This window comes from Ambystoma mexicanum, assembly GCF_040938575.1.
Source record: "Ambystoma mexicanum isolate Mex_15411 chromosome 12 unlocalized genomic scaffold, UKY_AmexF1_1 Mex_chr12_unloc.1, whole genome shotgun sequence".
Taxonomy (NCBI): domain Eukaryota; kingdom Metazoa; phylum Chordata; class Amphibia; order Caudata; family Ambystomatidae; genus Ambystoma; species Ambystoma mexicanum.
In genome coordinates this window covers 3,999,501-4,025,748 of record NW_027182322.1, presented here as the reverse complement: position 1 = coordinate 4,025,748, position 26,248 = coordinate 3,999,501, and the positions used below count along the sequence as shown (strand labels likewise).

At 46.3% G+C, this 26,248-nt stretch overlaps 4 non-coding genes across 4 annotated transcripts; all 4 read right to left on the bottom strand.

Moving 5' to 3' along the window:
* Positions 1-770: 770 nt before the first annotated feature.
* On the bottom strand, positions 771-842 carry TRNAH-GUG (transfer RNA histidin (anticodon GUG)). The gene has a single exon. It is a non-coding gene; the product is annotated as a tRNA-His (tRNA).
* A 7,219-nt stretch (positions 843-8,061) lies between these two features.
* On the bottom strand, positions 8,062-8,133 carry TRNAH-GUG (transfer RNA histidin (anticodon GUG)). Its single transcript has one exon. It is a non-coding gene; the product is annotated as a tRNA-His (tRNA).
* A 14,712-nt stretch (positions 8,134-22,845) lies between these two features.
* TRNAH-GUG (transfer RNA histidin (anticodon GUG)) lies at positions 22,846-22,917 on the bottom strand. The gene has a single exon. It is a non-coding gene; the product is annotated as a tRNA-His (tRNA).
* A 2,160-nt stretch (positions 22,918-25,077) lies between these two features.
* On the bottom strand, positions 25,078-25,149 carry TRNAH-GUG (transfer RNA histidin (anticodon GUG)). The gene has a single exon. It is a non-coding gene; the product is annotated as a tRNA-His (tRNA).
* Positions 25,150-26,248: the final 1,099 nt, after the last annotated feature.

The window sequence follows — 26,248 nt, the reverse complement described above, 5'->3', positions numbered from 1 at the left end:
ACTTCCTTGGCCCTTTATTTATAATGACTGTTATACTCTCTCTCTTTCCGCCACAGTATAAAAAAGCCTAGCACACCTCATGATTGGACTAAGAAATTCCTGTCATTTAGTTGGAAATGATTTTCCCATTATCCCCAAAAACTCCTCACTGTGTCTAAGAACGCTTTTTTTCACAGGACAATACAGATCAGATTGACTTGAAAGGTCCTTTCACGCGAATACAGAATGCCTCTCATTCCACTAAAAGATACGCCAGTGCCTACAATAGCCTAGGACTAGACTATGAGTCCCAATGTAGAAAGACCACAAGTCCACAGATATGCCTGTTTATTTAAACATCTGTATTATCATCAGCGTGTGACTGCAAAGGCGGGACCTCGCGCTCTCTGTAACGCGCTCCATTGGCAACATCAGTTAAATGTCGTTGGTTCAATCCCTCGCGGATGTTGTTTTTATTCGAATTTGTAACTGGGAAATACTGTCGCTGCAATACATATGTCTTAATCAAGCTAGTGGTTATTGACGTAAATGGCAGTGTTATAATGTTTCATGTACTGCAAATGTCACCACATAATGCGCTCTTAATTAGATTTGGTTGAAATACATTACAGTCACCCGATGAAAAAGTGTGCAAAGAGCATTAAAGAAACAAAAGGTTCATAACAGTAACAGGACATATCGAATTGTTTCAGTCCTCCACAGAGATTGCCAATGTATTAATGGAAATTCTAAAATATCTGCCCAACTGCCGTGACATTGCCTCACCGCAATGCCGTGACTCGGATTCGAACCGAGGTTGCTGCGGCCACAACGCAGAGTGCTAACCACTATACGATCACGGCGAGCTACTTGGGCTGCTACAATGTGACGTTCCACCTCTATCATAAGCTGTACTCCATCTGTGATGTCATGACTCATGCTTGAATTAAAGGTTGGATGTGATGTTATCCATGAGAATAAGTGGACACCTGATCCCCAGTCACTTATTTAAGATCTCAATAATCAAGTCAGAATCCAAATGAAAGTCATCAAAGTGGAGCCAATTAGAAATAATATAGTTACACAAACCTGGCAATGGTGCGGCAGCCAGGGCCGATAATGGCCCGCCAGCCTGAGAGCAGGAAAGTGTGAGAGCAGTGATGGTCTTGTGAGAGTTTACAGCTGTTATTGACCCTGTCCCCTTCCATTGCAGAGTTTTCTCCCTATAAGAAGTGCAGAGGCTCCCTCCGGGGTGCTAATAGTACATTTATTTTTTTGCGCAGGAGAAGTGCTCTTCACCAATTGCACGTGCCAAATCACCCGAAGGCCACCACCATAAAATTCAGGCATTCATGTTCATGCGTCCTCCATGTTATGTCCTTATAAAGGGATGCATGTTCATGATGACTCCATGTCACACCTGCATACAAGGATGCATGTTCATGCCGCCTCGTTCTCTTGGCTTCATACAGGGATTTTATCTCCTCCCTGTCTCACCCTCATGCAGGGATGCATGACCAATGCTCCTTCCCTTCTCGCCCGCATACATGGATGCACGTTCATGCCTCCTCGTTCTCTCGGCTTCATACGGGGATTTTATCTCCTCCCTGTCTCACCCTCAGGAAGGGATTCATGACCAATGCCCCTTCCCGTCTCGCCTGCATACATGGATGCACGTTCACGCCTCCTCCTTCTCTCGGCTTCATACGGGGATCATATCTCCTCCCTGTCTCACCCTCATGCAGGGATGCATGACCAATGCTCCTTCCTGTCTCGCCCGCATACATGGATGCATGTTCACGCCTCCTCCTTCTCTCGGCTTCATACAGGGATCATATCTCCTCCCTGTCTCACCCTCATGCAGGGATGCATGACCAATGCTCCTTCCCTTCTCGCCTGCATAGATGGATGCACGTTCACGCCTCCTCCTTCTCTCGGCTTCATACGGGGATCATATCTCCTCCCTGTCTCACCCTCATGCAGGGATGCATGACCAATGCTCCTTCCTGTCTCGCCCGCATACATGGATGCACGTTCACGCCTCCTCCTTCTCTCGGCTTCATACGGGGATCATATCTCCCCCCTGTCTCACCCTCATGCAGGGATGCATGACCAATGCTCCTTCCCTTCTCGCCTGCATACATGGATGCACGTTCACGCCTCCTCCTTCTCTCGGCTTCATACGGGGATCATATCTCCTCAATGTCTCACCCTCACTTCCAACATGTGTAACTTCTTGTTCTCTTTCACGTCTGGGGCATGGGTGGCTACTGCACAGCTCTAGATGTCGCCCACCTGCAAGGTGCTATGGAAAGCACTTTTCCACATTGGACGTGCTATATTAACCCCCTCTCCCCAAATACAATAAAAATAAAGAAATATTTGTGCTTCCATAATGTCTACCTTCTAATGTTTCATATGTGTAAGCACATTGTCCTCCTCCTGACCACATTCTAAAACTATGTGCAAATTGTTCCTTCCATAAACTGTCACTTCCTTGGCCCTTTATTTATAATGACTGTTATACTGTCTCTCTTTCCGCCACAGTATAAAAAAGCCTAGCACACCTCATGATTGGACTAAGAAATTCCTGTCATTTAGTTGGAAATGATTTTCCCATTATCCCCAAAAACTCCTCACTGTGTCTAAGAACGCTTTTTTTCACAGGACAATACAGATCAGATTGACTTGAAAGGTCCTTTCACGCGACTACAGAATGCCTCTCATTCCACTAAAAGATACGCCAGTGCCTACAATAGCCTAGGACTAGACTATGAGTCCCAATGTAGAAAGACCACAAGTCCACAGATATGCCTGTTAATTTAAACATCTGTATTATCATCAGCGTGTGACTGTAAAGGCGGGACCTTGCGCTCTCTGTAACGCGCTCCATTGGCAACATCAGTTAAATGTCGTTGGTTCAATCCCTCGCGGATGTTGTTTTTATTCCCATTTGTAACTGGGAAATACTGTCGCTGCAATACATATGTCTTAATCAAGTTGTGGTTATTGATGTAAATGGCAGTGTTATAATGTTTCATGTACTGCAAATGTCACCACATAATGCGCTCTTAATTAGATTTGGTTGAAATACATTACAGTCACCCGATGAAAAAGTGTGCAAACAGCATTAAAGAAACAAAAGGTTACATAACAGTAACAGGACATATCGAATTGTTTCAGTCCTCCTCAGAGATTGCCAATGTATTAATGGAAATTCTAAAATATCTGCCCAACTGCCGTGACATTGCCTCACCGCAATGCCGTGACTCGGATTCGAACCGAGGTTGCTGCGGCCAATACGCAGAGTACTAACCACTATACGATCACGGCGAGCTACTTGGGCTGCTACAATGTGACGTTCCACCTCTGTCATAAGCTGTACTCCATCTGTGATGTCATGACTCATGTTTGAATTAAAGGTTGGTTGTGATGTTATCCATGAGAATAAGTGGACACCTGATCCCCAGTCACTTATTTAAGATCTCAATAATCAAGTCAGAATCTAAATGAAAGTCATCAAAGTGGAGCCAATTAGAAATAATATAGTTACACAAACCTGGCAATGGTGTGGCAGCCAGGGCCGATAATGGCCCGCCAGCCTGAGAGCAGGAAAGTGTGAGAGCAGTGATGGTCTTGTGAGAGTTTACAGCTGTTATTGACCCTGTCCCCTTCCATTGCAGAGTTTTCTCCCTATAAGAAGTGCAGAGGCTCCCTCCAGGGTGCTAATAGTAGATTTATTTTTTTGCGCAGGAGAAGTGCTCTTCACCAATTGCACATGCCAAATCACCCGAAGGCCACCACCATAAAATTCAGGCATTCATGTTCATGCGTCCTCCATGTTATGTCCTTATAAAGGGATGCATGTTCATGATGACTCCATGTCACACCTGCATACAAGGATGCATGTTCATGCCGCCTCGTTTTCTTGGCTTCATACAGGGATTTTATCTCCTCCCTGTCTCACCCTCATGCAGGGATGCATGACCAATGCTCCTTCCCTTCTCGCCCGCATACATGGATGCACGTTCATGTCTCCTCATTCTCTTGGCTTCATACGGGGATTTTATCTCCTCCCTGTCTCACCCTCAGGAAGGGATGCATGACCAATGCTCCTTCCCGTCTCGCCCGCATACATGGATGCACGTTCACGCCTCCTCCTTCTCTCGGCTTCATACGGGGATCATATCTCCTCCCTGTCTCACCCTCATGCAGGGATGCATGACCAATGCTCCTTCCTGTCTCGCCCGCATACATGGATGCACGTTCACGCCTCCTCCTTCTCTCGGCTTCATACGGGGATCATATCTCCTCCCTGTCTCACCCTCATGCAGGGATGCATGACCAATGCTCCTTCCTGTCTCGCCCGCATACATGGATGCACGTTCACGCCTCCTCCTTCTCTCGGCTTCATACGGGGATCATATCTCCTCCCTGTCTCACCCTCATGCAGGGATGCATGACCAATGCTCCTTCCCTTCTCGCCTGCATACATGGATGCACGTTCACGCCTCCTCCTTCTCTCGGCTTCATACGGGGATCATATCTCCTCAATGTCTCACCCTCACTTCCAACATGTGTAACTTCTTGTTCTCTTTGACGTCTGGGGCATGGGTGGCTACTGCACAGCTCTAGATGTCGCCCACCTGCAAGGTGCTATGGAAAGCACTTTTCCACATTGGACGTGCTATATTAACCCCCTCTCCCCAAATACAATAAAAATAAAGAAATATATGTGCTTCCATAATGTCTACCTTCTAATGTTTCATATGTGTAAGCACATTGTCCTCCTCCTGACCACATTCTAAAACTATGTGCAAATTGTTCCTTCCATAAACTGTCACTTCCTTGGCCCTTTATTTATAATGACTGTTATACTCTCTCTCTTTCCGCCACAGTATAAAAAAGCCTAGCACACCTCATGATTGGACTAAGAAATTCCTGTCATTTAGTTGGAAATGATTTTCCCATTATCCCCAAAAACTCCTCACTGTGTCTAAGAACGCTTTTTTTCACAGGACAATACAGATCAGATTGACTTGAAAGGTCCTTTCACGCGACTACAGAATGCCTCTCATTCCACTAAAAGATACGCCAGTGCCTACAATTGCCTAGGACTAGACTATGAGTCCCAATGTAGAAAGACCACAAGTCCACAGATATGCCTGTTTATTTAAACATCTGTATTATCATCAGCGTGTGACTGTAAAGGCGGGACCTTGCGCTCTCTGTAACGCGCTCCATTGGCAACATCAGTTAAATGTCGTTGGTTCAATCCCTCGCGGATGTTGTTTTTATTCCCATTTGTAACTGGGAAATACTGTTGCTGCAATACATATGTCTTAATCAAGCTAGTGGTTATTGACGTAAATGGCAGTGTTATAATGTTTCATGTACTGCAAATGTCACCACATAATGCGCTCTTAATTAGATTTGGTTGAAATACATTACAGTCACCCGATGAAAAAGTGTGCAAAGAGCATTAAAGAAACAAAAGGTTCATAACAGTAACAGGACATATCGAATTGTTTCAGTCCTCCACAGAGATTCCCAATGTATTAATGGAAATTCTAAAATATCTGCCCAACTGCCGTCACATTGCCTCACCGCAATGCCGTGACTCGGATTCGAACGGAGGTTGCTGCGGCCACAACACAGAGTACTAACCACTATACGATCACGGCGAGCTACTTGGGCTGCCACAATGTGATGTCCCACCTCTGTCATAAGCTGTACTCCATCTGTGATGTCATGACTCATGTTTGAATTAAAGGTTGGTTGTGATGTTATCCATGAGAATAAGTGGACACCTGATCCCCAGTCACTTATTTAAGATCTCAATAATCAAGTCAGAATCCAAATGAAAGTCATCAAAGTGGAGCCAATTAGAAATAATATAGTTACACAAACCTGGCAATGGTGCGGCAGCCAGGGCCGATAATGGCCCGCCAGCCTGAGAGCAGGAAAGTGTGAGAGCAGTGATGGTCTTGTGAGAGTTTACAGCTGTTATTGACCCTGTCCCCTTTCATTGCAGAGTTTTCTCCCTATAAGAAGTGCAGAGGCTCCCTCCGGGGTGCTAATAGTACATTTATTTTTTTGCGCAGGAGAAGTGCTCTTCACCAATTGCACGTGCCAAATCACCCGAAGGCCACCACCATAAAATTCAGGCATTCATGTTCATGCGTCCTCCATGTTATGTCCTTATAAAGGGATGCATGTTCATGATGACTCCATGTCACACCTGCATACAAGGATGCATGTTCATGCCGCCTCATTCTCTTGGCTTCATACAGGGATTTTATCTCCTCCCTGTCTCACCCTCATGCAGGGATGCATGACCAATGCTCCTTCCCTTCTCGCCCGCATACATGGATGCACGTTCATGTCTCCTCGTTCTCTCGGCTTCATACGGGGATTTTATCTCCTCCCTGTTTCACCCTCAGGAAGGGATGCATGACCAATGCTCCTTCCCGTCTCGCCCGCATACATGGATGCACGTTCACGCCTCCTCCTTTTCTCGGCTTCATACGGGGATCATATCTCCTCCCTGTCTCACCCCCATGCAGGGATGCATGACCAATGCTCCTTCCTGTCTCGCCCGCATACATGGATGCACGTTCACGCCTCCTCCTTCTCTCGGCTTCATACGGGGATCATATCTCCTCCCTGTCTCACCCTCATGCAGGGATGCATGACCAATGCTCCTTCCCTTCTCGCCTGCATACATGGATGCACGTTCACTCCTCCTCCTTCTCTCGGCTTCATACGGGGATCATATCTCCTCCCTGTCTCACCCTCATGCAGGGATGCATGACCAATGCTCCTTCCTGTCTCGCCCGCATACATGGATGCACGTTCACGCCTCCTCCTTCTCTCGGCTTCATACGGGGATCATATCTCCTCCCTGTCTCACCCTCATGCAGGGATGCATGACCAATGCTCCTTCCCTTCTCGCCTGCATACATGGATGCACGTTCACGCCTCCTCCTTCTCTCGACTTCATTCGGGGATCATATCTCCTCAATGTCTCACCCTCACTTCCAACATGTGTAACTTCTTGTTCTCTTTGACGTCTGGGGCATGGGTGGCTACTGCACAGCTCTAGATGTCGCCCCCCTGCAAGGTGCTATGGAAAGCACTTTTCCACATTGGACGTGCTATATTAACCCCCTCTTCCCAAATACAATAAAAATAAAGAAATATTTGTGCTTCCATAATGTCTACCTTCTAATGTTTCATATGTGTAAGCACATTGTCCTCCTCCTGACCACATTCTAAAACTATGTGCAAATTGCTCCTTCCATAAACTGTCACTTCCTTGGCCCTTTATTTATAATGAGTGTTATACTCTCTCTCTTTCCGCCACAGTATAAAAAAGCCTAGCACACCTCATGATTGGACTAAGAAATTCCTGTCATTTAGTTGGAAATGATTTTCCCATTATCCCCAAAAACTCCTCACTGTGTCTAAGAACGCTTTTTTTCACAGGACAATACAGATCAGATTGACTTGAAAGGTCCTTTCACGCGACTACAGAATGCCTCTCATTCCACTAAAAGATACACCAGTGCCTACAATAGCCTAGGACTAGACTATGAGTCCCAATGTAGAAAGACCACAAGTCCACAGATATGCCTGTTTATTTAAACATCTGTATTATCATCAGCGTGTGACTGTAAAGGCGGGACCTCGCGCTCTCTGTAACGCGCTCCATTGGCAACATCAGTTAAATGTCGTTGGTTCAATCCCTCGCGGATGTTGTTTTTATTCCCATTTGTAACTGGGAAATACTGTCGCTGCAATACATATGTCTTAATCAAGCTAGTGGTTATTGACGTAAATGGCAGTGTTATAATGTTTCATGTACTGCAAATGGCACCACATAATGCGCTCTTAATTAGATTTGGTTGAAATACATTACAGTCACCCGATGAAAAAGTGTGCAAAGAGCATTAAAGAAACAAAAGGTTCATAACAGTAACAGGACATATCGAATTGTTTCAGTCCTCCACAGAGATTGCCAATGTATTAATGGAAATTCTAAAATATCTGCCCAACTGCCGTCACATTGCCTCACCGCAATGTCGTGACTCGGATTCGAACCGAGGTTGCTGCGGCCACAACGCAGAGTACTAACCACTATACGATCACGGCGAGCTACTTGGGCTGCTACAATGTGACGTTCCACCTCTATCATAAGCTGTACTCCATCTGTGATGTCATGACTCATGTTTGAATTAAAGGTTGGTTGTGATGTTATCCATGAGAATAAGTGGACACCTGATCCCCAGTCACTTATTTAAGATCTCAATAATCAAGTCAGAATCCAAATGAAAGTCATCAAAGTGGAGCCAATTAGAAATAATATAGTTACACAAACCTGGCAATGGTGCGGCAGCCAGGGCCGATAATGGCCCGCCAGCCTGAGAGCAGGAAAGTGTGAGAGCAGTGATGGTCTTGTGAGAGTTTACAGCTGTTATTGACCCTGTCCCCTTCCATTTCAGAGTTTTCTCCCTATAAGAAGTGCAGAGGCTCCCTCCGGGGTGCTAATAGTACATTTATTTTTTTGCGCAGGAGAAGTGCTCTTCACCAATTGCACGTGCCAAATCACCCGAAGGCCACCACCATAAAATTCAGGCATTCATGTTCATGCGTCCTCCATGTTATGTCCTTATAAAGGGATGCATGTTCATGATGACTCCATGTCACACCTGCATACAAGGATGCATGTTCAAGCCGCCTCATTCTCTTGGCTTCATACAGGGATTTTATCTCCTCCCTGTCTCACCCTCATGCAGGGATGCATGACCAATGCTCCTTCCCTTCTCGCCCGCATACATGGATGCACGTTCATGTCTCCTCGTTCTCTCGGCTTCATACAGGGATTTTATCTCCTCCCTGTCTCACCCTCAGGAAGGGATGCATGACCAATGCTCCTTCCCGTCTCGCCCGCATACATGGATGCACGTTCACGCCTCCTCCTTCTCTCAGCTTCATACGGGGATCATATCTCCTCCCTGTCTCACCCTCATGCAGGGATGCATGACCAATGCTCCTTCCTGTCTCGCCCGCATACATGGATGCACGTTCACGCCTCCTCCTTCTCTCGGCTTCATACGGGGATCATATCTCCTCCCTGTCTCACCCTCATGCAGGGATGTATGACCAATGCTCCTTCCCTTCTCGCCTGCATACATGGATGCACGTTCACGCCTCCTCCTTCTCTCGGCTTCATACGGGGATCATATCTCCTCCCTGTCTCACCCTCATGCAGGGATGCATGACCAATGCTCCTTCCTGTCTCGCCCGCATACATGGATGCACGTTCACGCGTCCTCCTTCTCTCGGCTTCATACGGGGATCATATCTCCTCCCTGTCTCACCCTCATGCAGGGATGCATGACCAATGCTCCTTCCCTTCTCGCCTGCATACATGGATGCACGTTCACGCCTCCTCATTCTCTCGGCTTCATACGGGGATCATATCTCCTCAATGTCTCACCCTCACTTCCAACATGTGTAACTTCTTGTTCTCTTTGACGTCTGGGGCATGGGTGGCTACTGCACAGCTCTAGATGTCGCCCACCTGCAAGGTGCTATGGAAATCACTTTTCCACATTGGACGTGCTATATTAACCCCCTCTCCCCAAATACAATAAAAATAAAGAAATATATGTGCTTCCATAATGTCTACCTTCTAATGTTTCATATGTGTAAGCACATTGTCCTCCTCCTGACCACATTCTAAAACTATGTGCAAATTGTTCCTTCCATAAACTGTCACTTCCTTGGCCCTTTACTTATAATGACTGTTATACTCTCTCTCTTTCCGCCACAGTATAAAAAAGCCTAGCACACCTCATGATTGGACTAAGAAATTCCTGTCATTTAGTTGGAAATGATTTTCCCATTATCCCCAAAAACTCCTCACTGTGTCTAAGAACGCTTTTTTTCACAGGACAATACAGATCAGATTGACTTGAAAGGTCCTTTCACGCGACTACAGAATGCCTCTCATTCCACTAAAAGATACGCCAGTGCCTACAATAGCCTAGGACTAGACTATGACTCCCAATGTAGAAAGACCACAAGTCCACAGATATGCCTGTTTATTTAAACATCTGTATTATCATCAGCGTGTGACTGTAAAGGCGGGACCTCGCGCTCTCTGTAACGCGCTCCATTGGCAACATCAGTTAAATGTCGTTGGTTCAATCCCTCGCGGATGTTGTTTTTATTCCCATTTGTAACTGGGAAATACTGTCGCTGCAATACATATGTCTTAATCAAGCTAGTGGTTATTGACGTAAATGGCAGTGTTATAATGTTTCATGTACTGCAAATGTCACCACATAATGCGCTCTTAATTAGATTTGGTTGAAATACATTACAGTCACCCGATGAAAAAGTGTGCAAAGAGCATTAAAGAAACAAAAGGTTCATAACAGTAACAGGACATATCGAATTGTTTCAGTCCTCCACAGAGATTGCCAATGTATTAATGGAAATTCTAAAATATCTGCCCAACTGCCGTGACATTGCCTCACCGCAATGCCGTGACTCGGATTCGAACCGAGGTTGCTGCGGCCACAAGCTACTTGGGCTGCTACAATGTGACTTGCACCTCTATCATAAGCTGTACTCCATCTGTGATGTCATGACTCATGTTTGAATTAAAGGTTGGTTGTGATGTTATCCATGAGAATAAGTGGACACCTGATCCCCAGTCACTTATTTAAGATCTCAATAATCAAGTCAGAATCCAAATGAAAGTCATCAAAGTGGAGCCAATTAGAAATAATATAGTTACACAAACCTGGCAATGGTGCGGCAGCCAGGGCCGATAATGGCCCGCCAGCCTGAGAGCAGGAAAGTGTGAGAGCAGTGATGGTCTTGTGAGAGTTTACAGCTGTTATTGACCCTGTCCCCTTTCATTGCAGAGTTATCTCCCTATAAGAAGTGCAGAGGCTCCCTCCGGGGTGCTAATAGTACTTTTATTTTTTTGCGCAGGAGAAGTGCTCTTCACCAATTGCACGTGCCAAATCACCCGAAGGCCACCACCATAAAATTCAGGCATTCATGTTCATGCGTCCTCCATGTTATGTCCTTATAAAGGGATGCATGTTCATGATGACTCCATGTCACACCTGCATACAAGGATGCATGTTCATGCCGCCTCGTTCTCTTGGCTTCATACAGGGATTTTATCTCCTCCCTGTCTCACCCTCATGCAGGGATGCATGACCAATGCTCCTTCCCTTCTCGCCCGCATACATGGATGCACATTCATGTCTCCTCGTTCTCTCGGCTTCATACGGGGATTTTATCTCCTCCCTGTCTCACCCTCAGGAAGGGATGCATGACCAATGCTCCTTCCCGTCTCGCCCGCATAACTGGATGCACGTTCATGCCTCCTCCTTCTCTCGGCTTCATACGGGGATCATATCTCCTCCCTGTCTCACCCTCATGCAGGGATGCATGACCAATGCTCCTTCCTGTCTCGCCCGCATACATGGATGCACGTTCACGCCTCCTCCTTCTCTCGGCTTCATACGGGGATCATATCTCCTCCCTGTCTCACCCTCATGCAGGGATGCATGACCAATGCTCCTTCCCTTCTCGCCTGCATACATGGATGCACGTTCACGCCTCCTCCTTCTCTCGGCTTCATACGGGGATCATATCTCCTCCCTGTCTCACCCTCATGCAGGGATGCATGACCAATGCTCCTTCCTGTCTCGCCCGCATACATGGATGCATGTTCACGCGTCCTCCTTCTCTCGGCTTCATACGGGGATCATATCTCCTCCCTGTCTCACCCTCATGCAGGGATGCATGACCAATGCTCCTTCCCTTCTCGCCTGCATACATGGATGCACGTTCACGCCTCCTCCTTCTCTCGGCTTCATACGGGGATCATATCTCCTCAATGTCTCACCCTCACTTCCAACATGTGTAACTTCTTGTTCTCTTTCACGTCTGGGGCATGGGTGGCTACTGCACAGCTCTAGATGTCGCCCACCTGCAAGGTGCTATGGAAAGCACTTTTCCACATTGGACGTGCTATATTAACCCCCTCTCCCCAAATACAATAAAAATAAAGAAATATTTGTGCTTCCATAATGTCTACCTTCTAATGTTTCATATGTGTAAGCACATTGTCCTCCTCCTGACCACATTCTAAAACTATGTGCAAATTGTTCCTTCCATAAACTGTCACTTCCTTGGCCCTTTATTTATAATGACTGTTATACTGTCTCTCTTTCCGCCACAGTATAAAAAAGCCTAGCACACCTCATGATTGGACTAAGAAATTCCTGTCATTTAGTTGGAAATGATTTTCCCATTATCCCCAAAAACTCCTCACTGTGTCTAAGAACGCTTTTTTTCACAGGACAATACAGATCAGATTGACTTGAAAGGTCCTTTCACGCGACTACAGAATGCCTCTCATTCCACTAAAAGATACGCCAGTGCCTACAATAGCCTAGGACTAGACTATGAGTCCCAATGTAGAAAGACCACAAGTCCACAGATATGCCTGTTAATTTAAACATCTGTATTATCATCAGCGTGTGACTGTAAAGGCGGGACCTCGCGCTCTCTGTAACGCGCTCCATTGGCAACATCAGTTAAATGTCGTTGGTTCAATCCCTCGCGGATGTTGTTTTTATTCCCATTTGTAACTGGGAAATACTGTCGCTGCAATACATATGTCTTAATCAAGTTGTGGTTATTGATGTAAATGGCAGTGTTATAATGTTTCACGTACTGCAAATGTCACCACATAATGCGCTCTTAATTAGATTTGGTTGAAATACATTACAGTCACCCGATGAAAAAGTGTGCAAACAGCATTAAAGAAACAAAAGGTTCATAACAGTAACAGGACATATCGAATTGTTTCAGTCCTCCTCAGAGATTGCCAATGTATTAATGGAAATTCTAAAATATCTGCCCAACTGCCGTGACATTGCCTCACCGCAATGCCGTGACTCAGATTCGAACCGAGGTTGCTGCGGCCACAACGCAGAGTACTAACCACTATACATCACGGCGAGCTACTTGGGCTGCTACAATGTGACGTTCCACCTCTGTCATAAGCTGTACTCCATCTGTGATGTCATGACTCATGTTTGAATTAAAGGTTGGTTGTGATGTTATCCATGAGAATAAGTGGACACCTGATCCCCAGTCACTTATTTAAGATCTCAATAATCAAGTCAGAATCCAAATGAAAGTCATCAAAGTGGAGCCAATTAGAAATAATATAGTTACACAAACCTGGCAATGGTGTGGCAGCCAGGGCCGATAATGGCCCGCCAGCCTGAGAGCAGGAAAGTGTGAGAGCAGTGATGGTCTTGTGAGAGTTTACAGCTGTTATTGACCCTGTCCCCTTCCATTGCAGAGTTTTCTCCCTATAAGAAGTGCAGAGGCTCCCTCCAGGGTGCTAATAGTAGATTTATTTTTTTGCGCAGGAGAAGTGCTCTTCACCAATTGCACGTGCCAAATCACCCGAAGGCCACCACCATAAAATTCAGGCATTCATGTTCATGCGTCCTCCATGTTATGTCCTTATAAAGGGATGCATGTTCATGATGACTCCATGTCACACCTGCATACAAGGATGCATGTTCATGCCGCCTCGTTTTCTTGGCTTCATACAGGGATTTTATCTCCTCCCTGTCTCACCCTCATGCAGGGATGCATGACCAATGCTCCTTCCCTTCTCGCCCGCATACATGGATGCACGTTCATGTCTCCTCATTCTCTTGGCTTCATACGGGGATTTTATCTCCTCCCTGTCTCACCCTCAGGAAGGGATGCATGACCAATGCTCCTTCCCGTCTCGCCCGCATACATGGATGCACGTTCACGCCTCCTCCTTCTCTCGGCTTCATACGGGGATCATATCTCCTCCCTGTCTCATGCTCATGCAGGGATGCATGACCAATGCTCCTTCCTGTCTCGCCCGCATACATGGATGCACGTTCACGCCTCCTCCTTCTCTCGGCTTCATACGGGGATCATATCTCCTCCCTGTCTCACCCTCATGCAGGGATGCATGACCAATGCTCCTTCCCTTCTCGCCTGCATACATGGATGCACGTTCACGCCTCCTCCTTCTCTCGGCTTCATACGGGGATCATATCTCCTCCCTGTCTCACCCTCATGCAGGGATGCATGACCAATGCTCCTTCCTGTCTCGCCCGCATACATGGATGCACGTTCACGCCTCCTCCTTCTCTCGGCTTCATACGGGGATCATATCTCCTCCCTGTCTCACCCTCATGCAGGGATGCATGACCAATGCTCCTTCCCTTCTCGCCTGCATACATGGATGCACGTTCACGCCTCCTCCTTCTCTCGGCTTCATACGGGGATCATATCTCCTCAATGTCTCACCCTCACTTCCAACATGTGTAACTTCTTGTTCTCTTTGACGTCTGGGGCATGGGTGGCTACTGCACAGCTCTAGATGTCGCCCACCTGCAAGGTGCTATGGAAAGCACTTTTCCACATTGGACGTGCTATATTAACCCCCTCTCCCCAAATACAATAAAAATAAAGAAATATATGTGCTTCCATAATGTCTACCTTCTAATGTTTCATATGTGTAAGCACATTGTCCTCCTCCTGACCACATTCTAAAACTATGTGCAAATTGTTCCTTCCATAAACTGTCACTTCCTTGGCCCTTTATTTATAATGACTGTTATACTCTCTCTCTTTCCGCCACAGTATAAAAAAGCCTAGCACACCTCATGATTGGACTAAGAAATTCCTGTCATTTAGTTGGAAATGATTTTCCCATTATCCCCAAAAACTCCTCACTGTGTCTAAGAACGCTTTTTTTCACAGGATAATACAGATCAGATTGACTTGAAAGGTCCTTTCACGCGACTACAGAATGCCTCTCATTCCACTAAAAGATACGCCAGTGCCTACAATAGCCTAGGACTAGACTATGAGTCCCAATGTAGAAAGACCACAAGTCCACAGATATGCCTGTTTATTTAAACATCTGTATTATCATCAGCGTGTGACTGTAAAGGCGGGACCTCGCGCTCTCTGTAACGCGCTCCATTGGCAACATCAGTTAAATGTCGTTGGTTCAATCCCTCGCGGATGTTGTTTTTATTCCCATTTGTAACTGGGAAATACTGTTGCTGCAATACATATGTCTTAATCAAGCTAGTGGTTATTGACGTAAATGGCAGTGTTATAATGTTTCATGTACTGCAAATGTCACCACATAATGCGCTCTTAATTAGATTTGGTTGAAATACATTACAGTCACCCGATGAAAAAGTGTGCAAAGAGCATTAAAGAAACAAAAGGTTCATAACAGTAACAGGACATATCGAATTGTTTCAGTCCTCCACAGAGATTGCCAATGTATTAATGGAAATTCTAAAATATCTGCCCAACTGCCGTGACATTGCCTCACCGCAATGCTGTGTCTCGGATTCGAACCGAGGTTGCTGCGGCCACAACGCAGAGTACTAACCACTATACGATCACGGCGAGCTACTTGGGCTGCCACACTGTGATGTCCCACCTCTGTCATAAACTGTACTCCATCTGTGATGTCATGACTCATGTTTGAATTAAAGGTTGGTTGTGATGTTATCCATGAGAATAAGTGGACACCTGATCCCCAGTCACTTATTTAAGATCTCAATAATCAAGTCAGAATCCAAATGAAAGTCATCAAAGTGGAGCCAATTAGAAATAATATAGTTACACAAACCTGGCAATGGTGCGGCAGCCAGGGCCGATAATGGCCCGCCAGCCTGAGAGCAGGAAAGTGTGAGAGCAGTGATGGTCTTGTGAGAGTTTACAGCTGTTATTGACCCTGTCCCCTTTCATTGCAGAGTTTTCTCCCTATAAGAAGTGCAGAGGCTCCCTCCGGGGTGCTAATAGTACATTTATTTTTTTGCGCAGGAGAAGTGCTCTTCACCAATTGCACGTGCCAAATCACCCGAAGGCCACCACCATAAAATTCAGGCATTCATGTTCATGCGTCCTCCATGTTATGTCCTTATAAAGGGATGCATGTTCATGATGACTCCATGTCACACCTGCATACAAGGATGCATGTTCATGCCGCCTCGTTTTCTTGGCTTCATACAGGGATTTTATCTCCTCCCTGTCTCACCCTCATGCAGGGATGCATGACCAATGCTCCTTCCCTTCTCGCCCGCATACATGGATGCACGTTCATGTCTCCTCATTCTCTTGGCTTCATACGGGGATTTTATCTCCTCCCTGTCTCACCCTCAGGAAGGGATGCATGACCAATGCTCCTTCCCGTCTCGCCCGCATACATGGATGCACGTTCATGCCTCCTCCTTCTCTCGGCTTCATACGGGGATCATATCTCCTCCCTGTCTCACCCTCATGCAGGGATGCATGACCAATGCTCCTTCCTGTCTCGCCCGCATGCATGGATGCACGTTCACGCCTCCTCCTTCTCTCGGCTTCATACGGGGATCATATCTCCTCCCTGTCTCACCCTCATGCAGGGATGCATGACCAATGCTCCTTCCCTTCTCGCCTGCATACATGGATGCACGTTCACGCCTCCTCCTTCTCTCGGCTTCATACGGGGATCATATCTCCTCCCTGTCTCACCCTCATGCAGGGATGCATGACCAATGCTCCTTCCTGTCTCGCCCGCATACATGGATGCACGTTCACGCCTCCTCCTTCTCTCGGCTTCATACGGGGATCATATCTCCTCCCTGTCTCACCCTCATGCAGGGATGCATGACCAATGCTCCTTCCCTTCTCGCCTGCATACATGGATGCACGTTCACGCCTCCTCCTTCTCTCGGCTTCATACGGGGATCATATCTCCTCAATGTCTCACCCTCACTTCCAACATGTGTAACTTCTTGTTCTCTTTGACGTCTGGGGCATGGGTGGCTACTGCACAGCTCTAGATGTCGCCCACCTGCAAGGTGCTATGGAAAGCACTTTTCCACATTGGACGTGCTATATTAACCCCCTCTCCCCAAATACAATAAAAATAAAGAAATATATGTGCTTCCATAATGTCTACCTTCTAATGTTTCATATGTGTAAGCACATTGTCCTCCTCCTGACCACATTCTAAAACTATGTGCAAATTGTTCCTTCCATAAACTGTCACTTCCTTGGCCCTTTATTTATAATGACTGTTATACTCTCTCTCTTTCCGCCACAGTATAAAAAAGCCTAGCACACCTCATGATTGGACTAAGAAATTCCTGTCATTTAGTTGGAAATGATTTTCCCATTATCCCCAAAAACTCCTCACTGTGTCTAAGAACGCTTTTTTTCACAGGACAATACAGATCAGATTGACTTGAAAGGTCCTTTCACGCGACTACAGAATGCCTCTCATTCCACTAAAAGATACGCCAGTGCCTACAATAGCCTAGGACTAGACTATGAGTCCCAATGTAGAAAGACCACAAGTCCACAGATATGCCTGTTTATTTAAACATCTGTATTATCATCAGCGTGTGACTGTAAAGGCGGGACCTCGCGCTCTCTGTAACGCGCTCCATTGGCAACATCAGTTAAATGTCGTTGGTTCAATCCCTCGCGGATGTTGTTTTTATTCCCATTTGTAACTGGGAAATACTGTTGCTGCAATACATATGTCTTAATCAAGCTAGTGGTTATTGACGTAAATGGCAGTGTTATAATGTTTCATGTACTGCAAATGTCACCACATAATGCGCTCTTAATTAGATTTGGTTGAAATACATTACAGTCACCCGATGAAAAAGTGTGCAAAGAGCATTAAAGAAACAAAAGGTTCATAACAGTAACAGGACATATCGAATTGTTTCAGTCCTCCACAGAGATTCCCAATGTATTAATGGAAATTCTAAAATATCTGCCCAACTGCCGTCACATTGCCTCACCGCAATGCCGTGACTCGGATTCGAACGGAGGTTGCTGCGGCCACAACACAGAGTACTAACCACTATACGATCACGGCGAGCTACTTGGGCTGCCACAATGTGATGTCCCACCTCTGTCATAAGCTGTACTCCATCTGTGATGTCATGACTCATGTTTGAATTAAAGGTTGGTTGTGATGTTATCCATGAGAATAAGTGGACACCTGATCCCCAGTCACTTATTTAAGATCTCAATAATCAAGTCAGAATCCAAATGAAAGTCATCAAAGTGGAGCCAATTAGAAATAATATAGTTACACAAACCTGGCAATGGTGCGGCAGCCAGGGCCGATAATGGCCCGCCAGCCTGAGAGCAGGAAAGTGTGAGAGCAGTGATGGTCTTGTGAGAGTTTACAGCTGTTATTGACCCTGTCCCCTTTCATTGCAGAGTTTTCTCCCTATAAGAAGTGCAGAGGCTCCCTCCGGGGTGCTAATAGTACATTTATTTTTTTGCGCAGGAGAAGTGCTCTTCACCAATTGCACGTGCCAAATCACCCGTAGGCCACCACCATAAAATTCAGGCATTCATGTTCATGCGTCCTCCATGTTATGTCCTTATAAAGGGATGCATGTTCATGATGACTCCATGTCACACCTGCATACAAGGATGCATGTTCATGCCGCCTCATTCTCTTGGCTTCATACAGGGATTTTATCTCCTCCCTGTCTCACCCTCATGCAGGGATGCATGACCAATGCTCCTTCCCTTCTCGCCCGCATACATGGATGCACGTTCATGTCTCCTCGTTCTCTCGGCTTCATACGGGGATTTTATCTCCTCCCTGTTTCACCCTCAGGAAGGGATGCATGACCAATGCTCCTTCCCGTCTCGCCCGCATACATGGATGCACGTTCACGCCTCCTCCTTTTCTCGGCTTCATACGGGGATCATATCTCCTCCCTGTCTCACCCCCATGCAGGGATGCATGACCAATGCTCCTTCCTATCTCGCCCGCATACATGGATGCACGTTCACGCCTCCTCCTTCTCTCGGCTTCATACGGGGATCATATCTCCTCCCTGTCTCACCCTCATGCAGGGATGCATGACCAATGCTCCTTCCCTTCTCGCCTGCATACATGGATGCACGTTCACGCCTCCTCCTTCTCTCGGCTTCATACGGGGATCATATCTCCTCCCTGTCTCACCCTCATGCAGGGATGCATGACCAATGCTCCTTCCTGTCTCGCCCGCATACATGGATGCACGTTCACGCCTCCTCCTTCTCTCGCCTTCATACGGGGATCATATCTCCTCCCTGTCTCACCCTCATGCAGGGATGCATGACCAATGCTCCTTCCCTTCTCGCCTGCATACATGGATGCACGTTCACGCCTCCTCCTTCTCTCGGCTTCATTCGGGGATCATATCTCCTCAATGTCTCACCCTCACTTCCAACATGTGTAACTTCTTGTTCTCTTTGACGTCTGGGGCATGGGTGGCTACTGCACAGCTCTAGATGTCGCCCCCCTGCAAGGTGCTATGGAAAGCACTTTTCCACATTGGACGTGCTATATTAACCCCCTCTTCCCAAATACAATAAAAATAAAGAAATATATGTGCTTCCATAATGTCTACCTTCTAATGTTTCATATGTGTAAGCACATTGTCCTCCTCCTGACCACATTCTAAAACTATGTGCAAATTGTTCCTTCCATAAACTGTCACTTCCTTGGCCCTTTATTTATAATGAGTGTTATACTCTCTCTCTTTCCGCCACAGTATAAAAAAGCCTAGCACACCTCATGATTGGACTAAGAAATTCCTGTCATTTAGTTGGAAATGATTTTCCCATTATCCCCAAAAACTCCTCACTGTGTCTAAGAACGCTTTTTTTCACAGGACAATACAGATCAGATTGACATGAAAGGTCCTTTCACGCGACTATAGAATGCCTCTCATTCCACTAAAAGATACACCAGTGCCTACAATAGCCTAGGACTAGACTATGAGTCCCAATGTAGAAAGACCACAAGTCCACAGATATGCCTGTTTATTTAAACATCTGTATTATCATCAGCGTGTGACTGTAAAGGCGGGACCTCGCGCTCTCTGTAACGCGCTCCATTGGCAACATCAGTTAAATGTCGTTGGTTCAATCCCTCGCGGATGTTGTTTTTATTCCCATTTGTAACTGGGAAATACTGTCGCTGCAATACATATGTCTTAATCAAGCTAGTGGTTATTGACGTAAATGGCAGTGTTATAATGTTTCATGTACTGCAAATGGCACCACATAATGCGCTCTTAATTAGATTTGGTTGAAATACATTACAGTCACCCGATGAAAAAGTGTGCAAAGAGCATTAAAGAAACAAAAGGTTCATAACAGTAACAGGACATATCGAATTGTTTCAGTCCTCCACAGAGATTGCCAATGTATTAATGGAAATTCTAAAATATCTGCCCAACTGCGGTGACATTGCCTCACCGCAATGCCGTGACTCGGATTCCAACCGAGGTTGCTGCGGCCACAACGCAGAGTACTAACCACTATACGATCACGGCGAGCTACTTGGGCTGCTACAATGTGACGTTCCACCTCTATCATAAGCTGTACTCCATCTGTGATGTCATGACTCATGTTTGAATTAAAGGTTGGTTGTGATGTTATCCATGAGAATAAGTGGACACCTGATCCCCAGTCACTTATTTAAGATCTCAATAATCAAGTCAGAATCCAAATGAAAGTCATCAAAGTGGAGCCAATTAGAAATAATATAGTTACACAAACCTGGCAATGGTGCGGCAGCCAGGGCCGATAATGGCCCGCCAGCCTGAGAGCAGGAAAGTGTGAGAGCAGTGATGGTCTTGTGAGAGTTTACAGCTGTTATTGACCCTGTCCCCTTCCATTTCAGAGTTTTCTCCCTATAAGAAGTGCAGAGGCTCCCTCCGGGGTGCTAATAGTACATTTATTTTTTTGCGCAGGAGAAGTGCTCTTCACCAATTGCACGTGCCAAATCACCCGAAGGCCACCACCATAAAATTCAGGCATTCATGTTCATGCGTCCTCCATGTTATGTCCTTATAAAGGGATGCATGTTCATGATGACTCCATGTCACACCTGCATACAAGGATGCATGTTCAAGCCGCCTCGTTCTCTTGGCTTCATACAGGGATTTTATCTCCTCCCTGTCTCACCCTCATGCAGGGATGCATGACCAATGCTCCTTCCCTTCTCGCCCGCATACATGGATGCACGTTCATGTCTCCTCGTTCTCTCGGCTTCATACAGGGATTTTATCTCCTCCCTGTCTCACCCTCAGGAAGGGATGCATGACCAATGCTCCTTCCCGTCTCGCCCGCATACATGGATGCACGTTCACGCCTCCTCCTTCTCTCAGCTTCATACGGGGATCATATCTCCTCCCTGTCTCACCCTCATGCAGGGATGCATGACCAATGCTCCTTCCTGTCTCGCCCGCATACATGGATGCACGTTCACGCCTCCTCCTTCTCTCGGCTTCATACGGGGATCATATCTCCTCCCTGTCTCACCCTCATGCAGGGATGTATGACCAATGCTCCTTCCCTTCTCGCCTGCATACATGGATGCATGTTCACGCCTCCTCCTTCTCTCGGCTTCATACGGGGATCATATCTCCTCCCTGTCTCACCCTCATGCAGGGATGCATGACCAATGCTCCTTCCTGTCTCGCCCGCATACATGGATGCACGTTCACGCGTCCTCCTTCTCTCGGCTTCATACGGGGATCATATCTCCTCCCTGTCTCACCCTCATGCAGGGATGCATGACCAATGCTCCTTCCCTTCTCGCCTGCATACATGGATGCACGTTCACGCCTCCTCCTTCTCTCGGCTTCATACGGGGATCATATCTCCTCAATGTCTCACCCTCACTTCCAACATGTGTAACTTCTTGTTCTCTTTGACGTCTGGGGCATGGGTGGCTACTGCACAGCTCTAGATGTCGCCCACCTGCAAGGTGCTATGGAAATCACTTTTCCACATTGGACGTGCTATATTAACCCCCCCTCCCCAAATACAATAAAAATAAAGAAATATATGTGCTTCCATAATGTCTACCTTCTAATGTTTCATATGTGTAAGCACATTGTCCTCCTCCTGACCACATTCTAAAACTATGTGCAAATTGTTCCTTCCATAAACTGTCACTTCCTTGGCCCTTTACTTATAATGACTGTTATACTCTCTCTCTTTCCGCCACAGTATAAAAAAGCCTAGCACACCTCATGATTGGACTAAGAAATTCCTGTCATTTAGTTGGAAATGATTTTCCCATTATCCCCAAAAACTCCTCACTGTGTCTAAGAACGCTTTTTTTCACAGGACAATACAGATCAGATTGACTTGAAAGGTCCTTTCACGCGACTACAGAATGCCTCTCATTCCACTAAAAGATACGCCAGTGCCTACAATAGCCTAGGACTAGACTATGACTCCCAATGTAGAAAGACCACAAGTCCACAGATATGCCTGTTTATTTAAACATCTGTATTATCATCAGCGTGTGACTGTAAAGGCGGGACCTCGCGCTCTCTGTAACGCGCTCCATTGGCAACATCAGTTAAATGTCGTTGGTTCAATCCCTCGCGGATGTTGTTTTTATTCCCATTTGTAACTGGGAAATACTGTCGCTGCAATACATATGTCTTAATCAAGCTAGTGGTTATTGACGTAAATGGCAGTGTTATAATGTTTCATGTGCTGCAAATGTCACCACATAATGCGCTCTTAATTAGATTTGGTTGAAATACATTACAGTCACCCAATGAAAAAGTGTGCAAAGAGCATTAAAGAAACAAAAGGTTCATAACAGTAACAGGACATATCGAATTGTTTCAGTCCTCCACAGAGATTGCCAATGTATTAATGGAAATTCTAAAATATCTGCCCAACTGCCGTGACATTGCCTCACCGCAATGCCGTGACTCGGATTCGAACCAAGGTTGCTGCGGCCACAACGCAGAGTACTAACCACTATACGATCACGGCGAGCTACTTGGGCTGCTACAATGTGACGTTCCACCTCTATCATAAGCTGTACTCCATCTGTGATGTCATGACTCATGTTTGAATTAAAGGTTGGTTGTGATGTTATCCATGAGAATAAGTGGACACCTGATCCCCAGTCACTTATTTAAGATCTCAATAATCAAGTCAGAATCCAAATGAAAGTCATCAAAGTGGAGCCAATTAGAAATAATACAGTTACACAAACCTGGCAATCGTGCGGCAGCCAGGGCCGATAATGGCCCGCCAGCCTGAGAGCAGGAAAGTGTGAGAGCAGTGATGGTCTTGTGAGAGTTTACAGCTGTTATTGACCCTGTCCCCTTCCATTGCAGAGTTTTCTCCCTATAAGAAGTGCAGAGGCTCCCTCCGGGGTGCTAATAGTACATTTATTTTTTTGCGCAGGAGAAGTGCTCTTCACCAATTGCACGTGCCAAATCACCCGAAGGCCACCACCATAAAATTCAGGCATTCATGTTCATGCGTCCTCCATGTTATGTCCTTATAAAGGGATGCATGTTCATGATGACTCCATGTCACACCTGCATACAAGGATGCATGTTCATGCCGCCTCGTTCTCTTGGCTTCATACAGGGATTTTATCTCCTCCCTGTCTCACCCTCATGCAGGGATGCATGACCAATGCTCCTTCCCTTCTCGCCCGCATACATGGATGCACGTTCACGCCTCCTTCTTCTCTCGGCTTCATACGGGGATCATATCTCCTCCCTGTCTCACCCTCATGCAGGGATGCATGACCAATGCTCCTTCCCTTCTCGCCTGCATACATGGATGCACGTTCACGCCTCCTCCTTCTCTCGGCTTCATACGGGGATCATATCTCCTCCCTGTCTCACCCTCATGCAGGGATGCATGACCAATGCTCCTTCCTGTCTCGCCCGCATACATGGATGCACGTTCACGCCTCCTCCTTCTCTCGGCTTCATACGGGGATCATATCTCCTCCCTGTCTCACCCTCATGCAGGGATGCATGACCAATGCTCCTTCCCTTCTTGCCTGCATACATGGATGCACGTTCATGCCTCCTCCTTCTCTCGGCTTCATACGGGGATCATATCTCCTCAATGTCTCACCCTCACTTCCAACATGTGTAACTTCTTGTTCTCTTTGACGTCTGGGGCATGGGTGGCTACTGCACAGCTCTAGATGTCGCCCACCTGCAAGGTGCTATGGAAAGCACTTTTCCACATTGGACGTGCTATATTAACCCCCTCTCCCCAAATACAATAAAAATAAAGAAATATATGTGCTTCCATAATGTCTACCTTCTAATGTTTCATATGTGTAAGCACATTGTCCTCCTCCTGACCACATTCTAAAACTATGTGCAAATTGTTCCTTCCATAAACTGTCACTTCCTTGGCCCTTTATTTATAATGACTGTTATACTCTCTCTCTTTCCGCCACAGTATAAAAAAGCCTAGCACACCTCATGATTGGACTAAGAAATTCCTGTCATTTAGTTGGAAATGATTTTCCCATTATCCCCAAAAACTCCTCACTGTGTCTAAGAACGCTTTTTTTCACAGGACAATACAGATCAGATTGACTTGAAAGGTCCTTTCACGCGACTACAGAATGCCTCTCATTCCACTAAAAGATACGCCAGTGCCTACAATAGCCTAGGACTAGACTATGAGTCCCAATGTAGAAAGACCACAAGTCCACAGATATGCCTGTTTATTTAAACATCTGTATTATCATCAGCGTGTGACTGTAAAGGCGGGACCTCGCGCTCTCTGTAACGCGCTCCATTGGCAACATCAGTTAAATGTCGTTGGTTCAATCCCTCGCGGATGTTGTTTTTATTCCCATTTGTAACTGGGAAATACTGTCGCTGCAATACATATGTCTTAATCAAGCTAGTGGTTATTGACGTAAATGGCAGTGTTATAATGTTTCATGTACTGCAAATGTCACCACATAATGCGCTCTTAATTAGATTTGGTTGAAATACATTACAGTCACCCGATGAAAAAGTGTGCAAAGAGCATTAAAGAAACAAAAGGTTCATAAAAGTAACAGGACATATCGAATTGTTTCAGTCCTCCACAGAGATTGCCAATGTATTAATGGAAATTCTAAAATATCTGCCCAACTGCCGTGACATTGCCTCACCGCAATGCCGTGACTCGGATTCGAACCGAGGTTGCTGCGGCCACAACGCAGAGTACTAACCACTATACGATCACGGCGAGATACTTGGGCTGCTACAATGTGTCGTTCCACCTCTATCATAAGCTGTACTCCATCTGTGATGTCATGACTCATGTTTGAATTAAAGGTTGGTTGTGATGTTATCCATGAGAATAAGTGGACACCTGATCCCCAGTCACTTATTTAAGATCTCAATAATCAAGTCAGAATCCAAATGAAAGTCATCAAAGTGGAGCCAATTAGAAATAATATAGTTACACAAACCTGGCAATGGTGCGGCAGCCAGGGCCGATAATGGCCCGCCAGCCTGAGAGCAGGAAAGTGTGAGAGCAGTGATGGTCTTGTGAGAGTTTACAGCTGTTATTGACCCTGTCCCCTTCCATTGCAGAGTTTTCTCCCTATAAGAAGTGCAGAGGCTCCCTCCGGGGTGCTAATAGTAAATTTATTTTTTTGCGCAGGAGAAGTGCTCTTCACCAATTGCACGTGCCAAATCACCCGAAGGCCACCACCATAAAATTCAGGCATTCATGTTCATGCGTCCTCCATGTTATGTCCTTATAAAGGGATGCATGTTCATGATGACTCCATGTCACACCTGCATACAAGGATGCATGTTCATGCCGCCTCATTCTCTTGGCTTCATACAGGGATTTTATCTCCTCCCTGTCTCACCCTCATGCAGGGATGCATGACCAATGCTCCTTCCCTTCTCTCCCGCATACATGGATGCACGTTCATGTCTCCTCGTTCTCTCGGCTTCATACAGGGATTTTATCTCCTCCCTGTCTCACCCTCAGGAAGGGATGCATGATCAATGCTCCTTCCCGTCTCGCCCGCATACATGGATGCACGTTCACGCCTCCTCCTTCTCTCGGCTTCATACGGGGATCATATCTCCTCCCTGTCTCACCCTCATGCAGGGATGCATGACCAATGCTCCTTCCCTTCTCGCCTGCATACATGGATGCACGTTCACGCCTCCTCCTTCTCTCGGCTTCATACGGGGATCATATCTCCTCCCTGTCTCACCCTCATGCAGGGATGCATGACCAATGCTCCTTCCCTTCTCGCCTGCATACATGGATGCACGTTCACGCCTCCTCCTTTTCTCGGCTTCATACGGGGATCATATCTCCT